Raw genomic sequence first — 13,023 nt, 5'->3', positions numbered from 1 at the left:
TAATTCTCTCTTTTACTGGTAGCCAGTGTAGCATTTTCAGTGCTGGGGTGATGTGTTCTTGTATTATCTTATTTGCAAGCATTGCAAAGGGTGAGGTATGGAAACACAGAATGTGAAGGGAAAATGATGAATCTGGAAGGTTCACTCATTTTGCGAGCAGCGATAAGTGTCCTGCTCTCAAGGCAACATGCAAAAGATGCAATAGAAGAGGACATTTCACATTATGTTGTAGAACAAGAAGTAAAAACATTGCATGTTTTGAGGATTTATGTGAAGGAATGGAGGACTGCACGTGTCCCGTTGACATAAATTCAGATAATATTCTGGTGATTCAAGATCAAGATGCGGACACAAAACCTACAGCTGTTATTGAAATGGAAAGGGCAGAAGTTGGGGTGGTAATTGACTCATGAGCCAAATATACCTTGCTGCCAAAACATATTTTTGAGACCAAAATGGTAAATAATGTGTTCTCAATCCTGGAGACATCAGACCAGTAGTTTATGGGGGAAAGAAAATTGATATCCAAGGTTGGTTCTGGTCTAATTTAAAGTTTAAGGATAGATCAGCCAGAGGGAAAGTATATGTGTCAAAGAAGGGTAGGTATCCCCTTTTGAGCTAGTCACACCAGAAAAGGCTTCAAATAAAGCTTGACCCCAATGCAGAACAAAGTGTGTATACAATAGGAGATCGCAATGATTTATTACAGCATGAGGTTTTTCGTGAGGAACTGGGAAACCTTAAAGGTTTTATGCATAAGAAAGAATTAAAAATGGTTCTAGACCAGTATTACAGAAATTGAGAAATATTCCTTTAGCAATTAGATCTGCTGTTAAGGATGAACTACTGTCTATGGAAAAACAAGGAGTCATTTTGAGAGGATAGAGGCTGCTGAGTGGGTGCCTCCATTAGTAGTAGTTCACAAACCCAATGGCAAACTCAGATTATGCATAGATCAGTCAACAGATGTGTAATACTTGATAGACACACATTGCCCAATATTAGTGAAATATTAGGGACTATACTGAATGCCAAGGTTATGAGTTCATTAGATTTAAAATCTGCATATCATCAAACTGTGGTTCACCCTTCCTCTAGGAATGTGACTACATTTATCACTCCAGAAGGTCTATTTCAATGTAAAGGAATGCCATTTTGACTGATATCATCAGCTGCTGTATTACAAAGTATTATGTATCAACAGTTTCAAGACATGGATGGATTTTTGTATTTTCAGGATGATGTGTTGGTGTATGGGAAGGACAGCAAAGAGCATGATGATAGTTTGAGGAAAGTGTTGGACATTTTTAGGAAAGCCGGTCTGACATTGAGCAGAGATGAATGCAAATTCAATAAAAATGAGTATCCAGTATTTAGGACACACGATATCTGAGGCAGGCATTAAACCGAAATCTGATTTGATAAACAATATTATAAATTTTCCGAGTCGGTCGGATAAAGAGAAAGTAATAGCATAATACTCTGCCATTCCCAAGAAAGCTAAGTGTGTGCCTAGGTTAGCAGACAAATCATACCACATGAGAAAACTGGTAAAAAAAAAAAAGATTTGTCTGCAGTGAGCAATGTGAGAGAATTCCAGGAAATCAAAAATGCTTTAACAAAGGCCCCCACATTGAGCATTTTTGATTCCAGCAAAGAGTGTTTTAACTATGCATGCCAGAACCATGAGTTAGGAGTGTTTTTTTCCTCAAAAGGATGGTAGTAAAGAAGTTACCATAGTGTTTGCGTCTAGAGTATTAAGAATGGCTGAAAGGAATTACTCTACCATAAAAAAAGAATTGCTGGCAATAAAGTGGGTGATACATTTTTTTTGGGCCTTTCTTATGGGGTGTTATTTCAACATCAGATCTGATCGCAAACCTTTGAGGGAGATTCTAACCACAAAAGGTCTAGACAAAATCTCATCAAGGATTAGGAAATGGGATGAAAACTTACAGGACTGTAACTGGAATGTTGAGCATTTGCCAGGCAATAAAAATAAGGCAGCAGATTGCTTGTCCAGACTGACCAATGTTGTAGAGGATGAGGGTGATGAAGGAGATAAAGATGAACAAGTTCTTAATGTTAGTCAGGAGGTTGTGTCTGAAAATGAGTGGTGTGATGCAATGGTAGTTGACCATGACTTGAGAGATGTAAAAGAAAGGTTAGAGGCAGGTATGAAGAGTTCTGAAATCAGGAGAGGAACCATATCTGGTCTATTTAGGTATGTATTGATGAGCTCTTCGTGGGGGATGGGATGATTTTAAGAGGAGACAAAATTCTTCCACCAGCAGAAGTAAGACAGAACATTTTAGATTTGGCGCATGAAGGTCATCAGGGGATGACCAAGACCAAACAGTTAATTAGACCAGATTACTGGTGGCCAGCAATGGATAAACAAGTGAAGAGGCTGTTCAGGGGGTATGCCTTTTATGAGAACGCAGCTAAAGGATGCGTTGCTAGAGTTGAGCCGTTGACTCATGTCCATCCCTTCTATGCCTTGGGAGAGAGTGGAATTGGATATTGTAGGCCCGTCACACGTCAAGGAGTTTGTCGGTCTGGCATAGTTCTAGTTGACATGCAATCCCATTGGGTAGAACTTACTTGGGTAAAAAACGTGCGTGCAAAAAATGTGATTGAATTCCTTGATAAAATTTTTAGAAGAGAGGGATATCCCACTTCTGTTTTAATAGACAATGGTGTGCAATTTGTGGCTGAGGAGATGAAAGATTTTCTAAAAGCCAATGTTATTGAGCACAAGACCAGTTCTGTCGACCAACCAGAGACGAACAGAATAGTGGAGAGATTTAACAGAGTTATCAAAAATAGCATTAAGGTAGCTTTGTCAGAAGGATCTGATTGGAAAAAGGCTTCAGAGAATACGGTGGGTGCCTATAGATTTACCCCTCATGTTACCATGGCCGTTTCTCCTTTCGAGATGTTACGTGGGAGAATGCCCAATACTAGAGTGTGCCCAGGTTGGTTGGGCAGAGCTTGTCAGACACGTCAGACAAAGATTGACATGAACCCTGTGAAGGAAAAGATTCAAGACAAATACATTCTCAACAAAGAAAGCTTTGACATTAGGAAGGCAGAAAAACATACCTATTAAAGAAGGAGAGTGGAAACGTATTAAGTGGCCAATCAATAAAGGTAATGGAGATTCTAGACGTTCAAAACCTATTACAGTAGTGGAAAAAATGCATGGTGCTGTAAGACTTACTAATGGGAAAGTTTAGAATGCAAATCGGATATCTAGATGTGCTGACATGAAAGAGGATCTTCAAGATTGAAAGAGACAATGTTCAGAGGAAGGGAGATAGCCAATTAATTACTCAAAGGAAATTGTAGACTAAAGGGTCGCAGAGTGTGTGGAGAGGATCAAAAGGTATTCAAAAGAAAGTGTTATGCATCAGGAAATCTGGAAGGCCTTAATTCCTAAGAGACTATGTGAATTAGTAGTATACCTATTCAAAAGCAAAAAGTTAGTATATCGCTTTCTTACCTTAATTGTCTTATTTATGCAAAAAATGAGTTAGTTAAAACGGTGTCAAAACTTTGACCCACTATTCTATTATATTGTTATGTTTATGAATGTGCCATTAGTTAACAAAACAAGTCAACTAGGAAATCCATCATTTTGTCTACTTAATATTGTAATATTTATTTTTTGTGGTTAGTTAGATAGATACAGAGTTAGAATTAATATAGTTGCAAATGTCTTTGTTCAAATAGTAAAGAAGGGAGATGTGTGTAGCATCTTGTATGTAAGCATTGCAGAGGGTGAGGTATGGAATACAGAATGTGTAGGGAGAATGTGGAATCTGGAAGGTTGAGAGTTATATGTTATGAGCAGTTGCAATGAGGAAGTGTAGCAGACCAGTGGGGCATAAATAGATCTGGCGATATATTACAACTATAATCAACGGGTTGGAGAATCTTTCAGTTCTCTTTGTGGTAGTCTGAGCAAGAGTCTTGCCGCAGCATTTTGGATGGGCTTTTTAACAGTGGTTCTGGCATTCCTAGGTATGTTGAAAATCGCTATAAGTCTCTGGCGCCCAGTTACCTCAGGGTTTTGCGTGCAGTATTTATAAAGAAACTAAACTAGGCTGTTGGCAGTGTCTACTTTGGACATGAGTGCAATGATGGTGAGTGTTTTGTGGGTGAAAGAGAGGAACGGTAGTAGCATCCTTTTTATTGTGTGTAGTAGGAAGAGCATTTCTTGATTATGGTGTTTACTTGTAGCTCAAGTGTAAGTTCTTTGTCCATCAAGACTCCCAGGTTTTTTTTCTATCGTTGATGGAGTCGGTGCTGTACCCAGTTCCTTCGGCCATGGGATGTAGTGGTTGCTTTTAGCTATGATCATTATTACAGTTTTGGGTTGAGTTTGAGGCTGTTTGTGTTCATCCAGCTGTAGAGCTCTTGTGGGCAGTCATTCAGTGTTTTGTTTTCTTCATGCGTATCTTGTATTTTGTAGACGATCTGTGTGTCATCTGCGTAGTTGTAGCATGTGAGGCTGTGTTGTTTGATGAGCTTGATTACAGGTATGTGTTGAAGAGCAATGGGGAGAAGGATGATCCTTGTGGTATTCTGCAAATGCATTCCCTTGTAGTAGATTTGCAAGGTTTGATCCAAACTGTTTCTGTTCTGGTTGTTAGGAAAGATGTAATCCATAGTAGGGCTGTGTCTGCGATTCCTATTTCTTCCAGTCTCCCAATGAGGATTTCATGTGTCAGATGCTGCAGACAGGTCCAGTAGTGTTAGAGCTGTGCTTTTGTCCGAGTCTGCATTAGTCTGTACGTCCCAGATTGAGAGTAATGCCATTTGTTACCTCATGGGCCTGAAACCTGCTTGTGCTTGGTCCAACAGTTCGGACTCTTATGAATTCTTGTGTTATTCTGTAGACGCAAGTCTCTCGTAGTTTCGCTGGCTTGGGGATGTTTGATATGGGTCTGTAGTTGGAGAGGTCTTCCACATTTCCTGTGGTGTCCTTGAGAAGCGGCTTGATGTATGCCGATTTAAATGATTGCGGTACTTTCCCGGTTGAAAAGGTTTCTGTAGTTTTCATGGGCGTTCCTTGTGTGAGGATTGATTGGTGTATGTCTGGGGGGCATGCATCCATGGGGGAGCCTACTTTGCTGCTGCTGTTTACCAGCTTGACAAATGTCTCCGCTGATATTTGAGGGAAGCGTCAGAGTTTATTCTGGTGATTCTCGGATGGCTGGATGGGTTGCATGTTGTAGTTGATTTGTCTGTTTTGTATGATCTGTTGGATGATGGGGATTTTGTCTTTGAAGTGGTCCGCAAGGTCATTGCATAGCTTCAGTCAAGGCATCGGAGTGTTGTTGCAGCCAGGAGGGTTTCTCATTTAGTTTATCATTTTAAACAATTCCTTTTGGGTGTTGGTGGCTTTGGTGATTCTGTTGTTGTATTATTTCTTTTTGGCCTTATGGATTTCCTTTTTGTATGAGTGTATTTGTCACTGGCGGCGTAATTTCATTACCAATTTTTTTTTTCTCCATTCTAGTTCATGCTTCCTATTTTTTCTTTTCAAGACGCAGAGTAGTGGGCTAAACCATTTTGCTGTTGCTCTTTTACATGATGGGGTGAAAAGTTAATCCTTTGAGATTCTGTTGATTTTCCAGCAATCCAATTATGAAATAGTTCTGTTTTTCTTTCGAGGTCAGCTTCATCTAGTGTCGTTCTTGGTGGTTTGTTGGTTTCTAGTTGCTCTGTTAGGCTGTTAGCTCTGATGGCTCTCCAGTTTCTTTTCATGATAGTTGGCAGTTTGTCAAGTTGTTTGGCTGTTGTCGTGGGAAGTGTGATCACAAAGGGAATGACGGGGTGAGAGGGCGCTAGAGGGCCAACCAAGATGGCCACTCTTGCTTGAGCTCCCACTCTGCCCGCAATCAATCCGACAGAATCCTGCAGTTCCCAGCCCCGATCCGCTGATAAAAAACACCCACCAGCTTCTGATCACGTCGTATCCCCCTCCTGCAAATCTGAAAGAAAATCGGACTATCCAGGCCCCTGCACCACCCAAACAGTGCGGAGGCCGAAATCTACCCGCACACCTGGCGGACTCTCGTAAGAGGGGCGCGGTTCCCCGGGGGCCTCTGTGTGTGCGTTCCGGACCCCAGCAGACCCCAGTCTCCGGACGCCCGCGACGGTGATACAGCCGCGCGCCGACCTGGACTCCGGTGGAGCGCGCCCCCTCCATTTCCGGACCGGCGACGGCCATTACCGTCATCCTGAGAGACGGCGCTCCTGGCCCCAGCACCGATCCATGCCGCGAGACACCAGAGCCGGCGCTCGAGAGGCCTCCCGGGATCCCAAGGTGCAGCCCGCTATCTCCCCGCCTTCCGCCAGACCATCACACCAGGCCACGTCGGACCGTAGAGCGGCAACCGAGGTGCTCAACTCGGAGAACGCCAGGAGCACCCACCCGGAAGACTACCACCCGAAGTACGTGCCAGAGGGCGTCGAGGCTCCAGAGGAGGGGTTGCTGCTCCCTCATAACTAACACTAAAAGGCGCTAATAGCCGTTGCAAACTACGGCCCCGCGGGCTGGGTGCGGACCCTCCAGGATTCCCCTGGAGGCCGTGTTGCGCCATCAGCCCCGCGGCTGGGATTATATAACTCCCCCAGCTACAACACCTACAGCGGCTTCGCCCCCCAAGCGCCAGGCACTCCATAAGGGGACACACCACCTACGCAGTAGACAACACTGCAAAGCAATCTCCTACACGGCCCCTCCAAGATTCCCAAACGCCTCAGGACCCCTAAATGAGAGAGACAGCGACAGGAGAGTCTCCACCAGCTCGCCGGATCACATCTCGTCCGAGACATAAACCCTGGACGAAGAGCCAGTCATTGCTAGTGCATCACTAGCATGAAATCCTTGCCCTTTAAACCATCATCCAAGCCCCAAGAGCGAGATCCCGAATCCCTCCTCACCCAATAGGGTCACCCTACAACAAAACAACCTGAAAACCTCCGTCTTCCATTTACCCAGCGCCAGTACTTCACTCAGTCAGGGCTACATCAACAACCCCTCCAGCCACCGCGGACCCTTACCACCTCCAAGCAGACTACATACATTAGCCAAGATGGGCAAAGTAGACAAACTGCAAAAGAAGCTAACGTTCGACAACAACACGGTGCCCAAGACTCCAAACCCACAAAATGGCGACGACCCGGCACCGAGTAGCTCAGATCATCCAATGTCCGAGAATTATCCACTGGAAATAAAAGAACTTCTACTAGACCTTAAGGTGGGCATTGGCAGCCTGAATAACAAAATGGATGGTTTATCCTCCAAAGTCGACCTAATGCAACATCGCTTAGACACCCACACAGAGCGGCTGACGGAAGTCGAACAGAGTCTCGAATCTCGACGACGGTGCCACGTCCCTCTCCAACAAAGTCGCAAGACTTGAAAGCCAAATGTCCGCAACGATGGCCAAATGTGAGGACTTGGAGGGTCGTTCTAGACGGAACAATGTCCGGATCATTGGGGTCAGGGAGTACGACCCCCAAAAGAAGATGGAAGACTTCGTGGAGTCCATTTGTCTCTCCCTCTTCGGCAGAGATCCCTTCTCACAAATGTTTATGATCGAGAGAGCGCACAGGACCCCAGCCTCCAGACCGGCTCCCGGCGCCCCTCCTAGAGCCATCATTGCAAGATTACTTAACTACAGAGACCGAGACACCATCCTACGCCTGGCTAGGGAGCAAGGCGAACTACTCCACGACGGAGATAAAATCCACATATACCCTGACTTTTCATCCGCAGTACAGACTCAGAGAAGAGCCTTCACCAGCGCCAAGCAAAGACTTAGAGAAGGCAAGCTCGCCTACTCAATGCTATTTCCAGCACGCCTCAGGGTACAACATAACGGGAAAATACACTTCTTCAATTCACCTGACGAGGTCCATTTATTCCTGGACCAAAACGGCTGCCCGATCCATAACTCTCAAAGACCTCGTCCACAGAGAGAGAGAGTCCCCAGAAATCCACCTTAAAGTCAAAAACTATGTTCAGAAGCATGCTCAACTAGCCGGAACACGCTCAATCACCATTATACAATAGGGCAGAGCTCTTGGGGAGGCCCCAAGCGCCCCGAGCACAGCATCTGTTCCCTCGCTCAAGTTGGGGGGGTTCCCGTCGGACAAGTTGGGGGTTGTCCGCGAAATGGGAAAAGTTCCAAGACCTGTTACATTGTTCATTGTTTACAGTTCTGGGTTGGGATAGCAACCACCCATCTGGCACCGCCAGAATCTGTTAATTGCTATGCATTTGAAAGAAGAGGCCAGCGCCGACCGACTGTACCCCCCCCCGTTGGATTGGCCCCCCGCCCTCCACCACCAATGGACATGCACCAATCAGCATAACTCAATATAATCTAAGCTCATTATCTTACAACCAAATGTATTCCAATCATAAGACCAGGGAACCACCAACGCAAACCAAAACACTTTTCGCCTCGTACCATTCAGGGTTGCAACTTGGAATATAAGAGGAGGTAACATCCCGTCTAAAACTCGCAAAATCCTGCAATACTTAAGAAGACATGAAATCGATGTGGCGATGGTACAGGAAACCCATCTAACACCCGAGAAAGAACACACATGGGCCAAATCATGGGGCTGCCACAGATACTACTCGTCATACTCATCCTATTCTAGAGGCGTCGCTATCCTAATTCACAAAAGAATCAACTTCCGTCTTTCCCGCTTTGCAAAAGACTCTGAGGGCAGAACCGTCCTGGTCAAGGGCATAATAGCAGGCAAGGCGATCACCTTCATCAACTCCTACGCCCCCAACGTGGACGGACCAGATAACTTCGGCTGGGTACTATCTCAGCTCTCCTCACTTGAACAATCAACGGTGGTCTGGGGTGGCGACATGAACACTGTCATAGACCCGACCAGAGACAGATCACATGCCACGACACAACAGACCTCTAAGGCCAGCATGCAAATAACAGAACTCTGCAGAGCCTTTGATTTAAGTGACGCATGGAGAACGGCCAACGGAGACCTGAGAGACTACACCTTCCATTCAGCGGTTCATAACACCAGCTCCCGAATCGACTACCTGTTCACATCCAGAAATGGCCCTCTACAGAGTGGCCCCTGCCACATATTACCACGAACTTTGTCAGACCATTCACCAGTAACCCTCTGCCTTCTCCCCTCCCAACCAGTATCCAGACTACAGCGATGGCGCTTCAAGACGGGATCTATGCAAGACACAGTATTCTCAACTGAACTGAAAGAAGAAATCGAGATATTTCTTGAAGCCAATGTCGGCTCGGTCCCCTCCGCCAGTTTGCTGTGGGAATCACTGAAATGCTTCACAAGGGGAGTGTGCCAAGCCAAGGAGAACGGTATTATTAAGCTCATCAGACGCGAGATCAAAACCTGTGAAGACCGACTCAAAGACCTCGAACATCAGGTCAGGGACACAGACGATCCTAAAACGAAAGCCACCCTGAAGGAAGAATTACTAAAGTTTAATACACTAGCCGAGCGCGAATTAAAATTTCTGCATCGCGAGACCCTGGTCAGACAATATGGTGAAGGGCAAAAACCCGGAGCACTACTGGCAAGATTGATAAGAGCTGACCGCAAACCAACTCCTATAGAGGGGATTCGCAACTCACTGGGAGAAATGTCATACACAGACGCGAGTATGGCAGAGGAGTTCAGACACTTTTACCAAAATCTGTATAGTACCCAACACTCCGAGAGTACAGAAGCTCCACTAAGATACTTGGAAGACACTGAGCTATACTGGGTCGAATCCCATCTGAGGGAGCCCCTCAACGAGCTGATCTCCCCAGATGAAATTATTGAAGCAATCAAAACTCTCCCGAACTCCAAAGCCCCCGGCCCTGATGGCCTAACCGGGGAATTTTATAAGGCATTTGCGCATACCCTTGCTCCCCTTCTAGCTGATGTATACAAGGAAGCCCTGGAAAAAGGCTCCCTCCCGCAGACCATGTGTGAAGCCAACGTTATACTTCTACATAAAGCAGACAAACCACCTGATAACTGCGCGTCCTATCGTCCCATCTCACTTTTAAACCTCGACAACAAGATCTTGGCAAAGATCCTTACAAATAGGTTGATGCCGCTAATGCCAGCTCTGGTTCTTGCAGACCAGGCAGGGTTCATACCAGGCCGTAACACCACCTTTGGCATTAGGAGACTATTCGGAGTCATAGGAGCGCTGAACCCGTCCCAACAAGCAATTGCTCTTCTACTCGACGCTGAAAAAGCATTTGACTCTGTGGAGTGGCCATTCATGTTTTCGGTGCTAACCAGGATGGGCCTGGGGGCTCGTTTCATCAAACTGGTATCCCTGCTATATACCAACCCTACAGCCAATATAATAGTAGGGACAGCAAAATCGTCCACCATCAACTTGCAACGAGGTACCAGACAGGGTTGCCCGTTGTCAGCTCTACTATTCGCCCTGGTAATGGAACCCTTAGCCTCCAATCTACGTGAACATAGACAACACAGAGGTCTGGCCATTGGCCCACACAAACTCATCATCTCTTTGTACGCGGATGACGTAGTCTTATTCATACGAGACCCCATTGACAATCTAAATCCTGTCATGAGGGAGGTAATCAAATTCGGGGCTGCCTCAGGCTTGAAAATTAATCAAACAAAATCAATTGTTTTCCCGCTAACCCCGATGACCAATCCATTCAAAGACGATTTCCATCTCACCTGGAAGTCATCCAAAGTACGATACATAGGCATACAATTGTCGCTGAAACACCATGAAGTGTTCCAAGACAACTATGAAGAAGTAGTCAAATCTCTACTAGAAAAAGTGGCCCGCTGGAAAACCCTACTTTTGACCTTATGGGGAAGAGCTTCCCTAGTCAAGATGGTGATATTGCCAAAACTTCTATATCTCTTCTCCAACATTCCCATTCTACTTCCACAACCCTTCCTGAGGAAACTGAGGAGTCTGGTCCTGGATCTGCTTTGGGCTGGGAAGCCCGCCAGAGTGGCACATTCCATACTAACTCTCCCGGTAATGAACGGTGGCCTAGCACTCCCATATCTTGAAAAATATTATTGGGCTGCACAGGCGCAATTCCTTAGCCACTGGTACCCCACACACACAGTCAGACCGCACGTGCAAATAGAGAGAGCTCTGGCGACACCGAACTTACTGAGAGCAGTCATCTTTGGCGGGATCCCTGTCCCCAACAACACCATGAATGTTGTTTTAACAACATATAAAATATGGAAAATCCTAGCGCAAAAATACAATTTTCAAACTAGATATTCACCACTCCTTCCTGCAAAATTCATACCAGGGATCCCTTTAACTACTGAAAAAGTTTACCTCCAATGGCTAGAGAAACTCCAAATTAAAACTCTGGGAGAACTATTCACCAAAGACGGTTTCCTAACTCCCGATCAAGCGAAGGAGAAAGGCGGCACAACATCGCTGGACATCTTCATTTACTTTAGAACCCGCCACACTCTGCAGGCAATCCTTCCCAACTTCCCACAGCAACCTCAGACATGGCAGCTCCTACATTCTGTAATACAAACTCAGGGTGAGGGAAGATTACTCTCACAGATCTACAGCGCCATCATAATGGACACAGCTCCCGTTGAGTCCCGAGCCAAGACCAGATGGGAAACGGCCCTAGGTATAACCTTCTCCAACGCCGACTGGTCTTTCATCCTCAAACAAACCCAGAAAATCGCTCTTAACACTCGGCTCAAGCTAGTCCATTTTAACTACCTGCACCAAATATACTATACGCCAGCCAAAGCGAACAAGCAGCACCCAGAATCAACTTTAAAATGTGTGAGGTGTGGGAAGACCTCAGCAAACTTCGTCCATCTGGCATGGGACTGCCCTAAGCTGGCTTTGTTCTGGTCCCAGGTGCTGGAGACTACGAGTGCGATAATTGGAGAATCAGTTCGTCCAGCCAACACAGCAGCTCTACTAGGCATGACCAGATTACTGAAAGCCCCTACAAGAAAACTAGCAGGTATTCTGCTGACACTAGCACGTAGAAGAGTCGCTATGGCCTGGGGCCGCGGTCCTCTCCCAACTGTCACCGCCTGGCGCAAAGACATTCTTTACTGCCAATATGTCGAAACAGATTTCGTTAAGCTTCTACCGCAACATGCGCGCCCGCCAGACATCTGGGGACCACTAGTCATATTCCTGATGAAAGAGGCCGAGAGTACCCCGACCTCCCCAGTCAACTCTCAATAAAGAAGGACCCTTTCCTCGTTAACAGTTAGAGGTGTCTCACTTCTCATACTAAAACGTAGAACTGGTTGCATACTCAGAGATCCGGTCTGGTCACTGTGGAAATTGGTGGTCAAGAGGCGGGGGGGAGTAGGGGGGGTAGGGAAACAGCGCTAGGCTAATTCCACCCTAATGTGGGTGAGAAGTTGTTTGTTAATTCAAAAAAAACAAAAATAAAAAGTTTTAATAAAAAACAAAGGGAATGACGGGGTGGTCAGCCAGAGGATCTGTAATGGTGGCGTTATGGTGATAAGGTTTTTGTTGGCGAAGATAGAGTCTAGCGTATGTCCCGCATTGTGGGTTGCTCCTTTGACTAGCTGATGTAGTTTCATTGTCTTCAGTTTGGCTAGTGATTTTTGTGAGCTAGTTGATTCTTCGTCAAACCAGATGTTGAAGTCTCCGAGGATTATCAGGTGTTCTTGTTTGTTGGCTAGATTGGTGATGGCTTCAGCGAATGAGTCAGTGAATGTTGCATCATATCTTGGTGGTCTGTATACCACAAATATTGAGGTTTGTTTTGGGATTTGCTGTAAGGTGAAGGATCATGGATTGGCAGTTTTTGATACTTAGGGGTGCATCCGTTTTAATTTTTGCTATCGCCAGTCCTCTTCCTCTTTTGTTTTTCCTGTTTACTTGTGACCACTTGAATTTGTCAGCGATGCAGTTATACAATGTGGTTTTGTAGTCGTCATCTAGCCATTTTTTGGTTATGAATAGGA

The 13,023-nt window shown here is 45.5% G+C and overlaps 1 protein-coding gene across 5 annotated transcripts in view; it reads right to left on the bottom strand.

Moving 5' to 3' along the window:
* The window catches only part of TPRA1 (transmembrane protein adipocyte associated 1), a 510,038-nt gene that overhangs the window by 161,453 nt on the left and 335,562 nt on the right, over positions 1 to 13,023 (bottom strand). The gene's annotated exons all lie outside the window — the stretch shown is intronic.

Source organism: Ambystoma mexicanum, chromosome 2p, assembly GCF_040938575.1.
Source record: "Ambystoma mexicanum isolate Mex_15411 chromosome 2p, UKY_AmexF1_1, whole genome shotgun sequence".
NCBI lineage: Eukaryota > Metazoa > Chordata > Amphibia > Caudata > Ambystomatidae > Ambystoma > Ambystoma mexicanum.
Note: the sequence above shows the minus strand (reverse complement) of the source record. Positions and strands in the feature narration are given on the sequence as shown.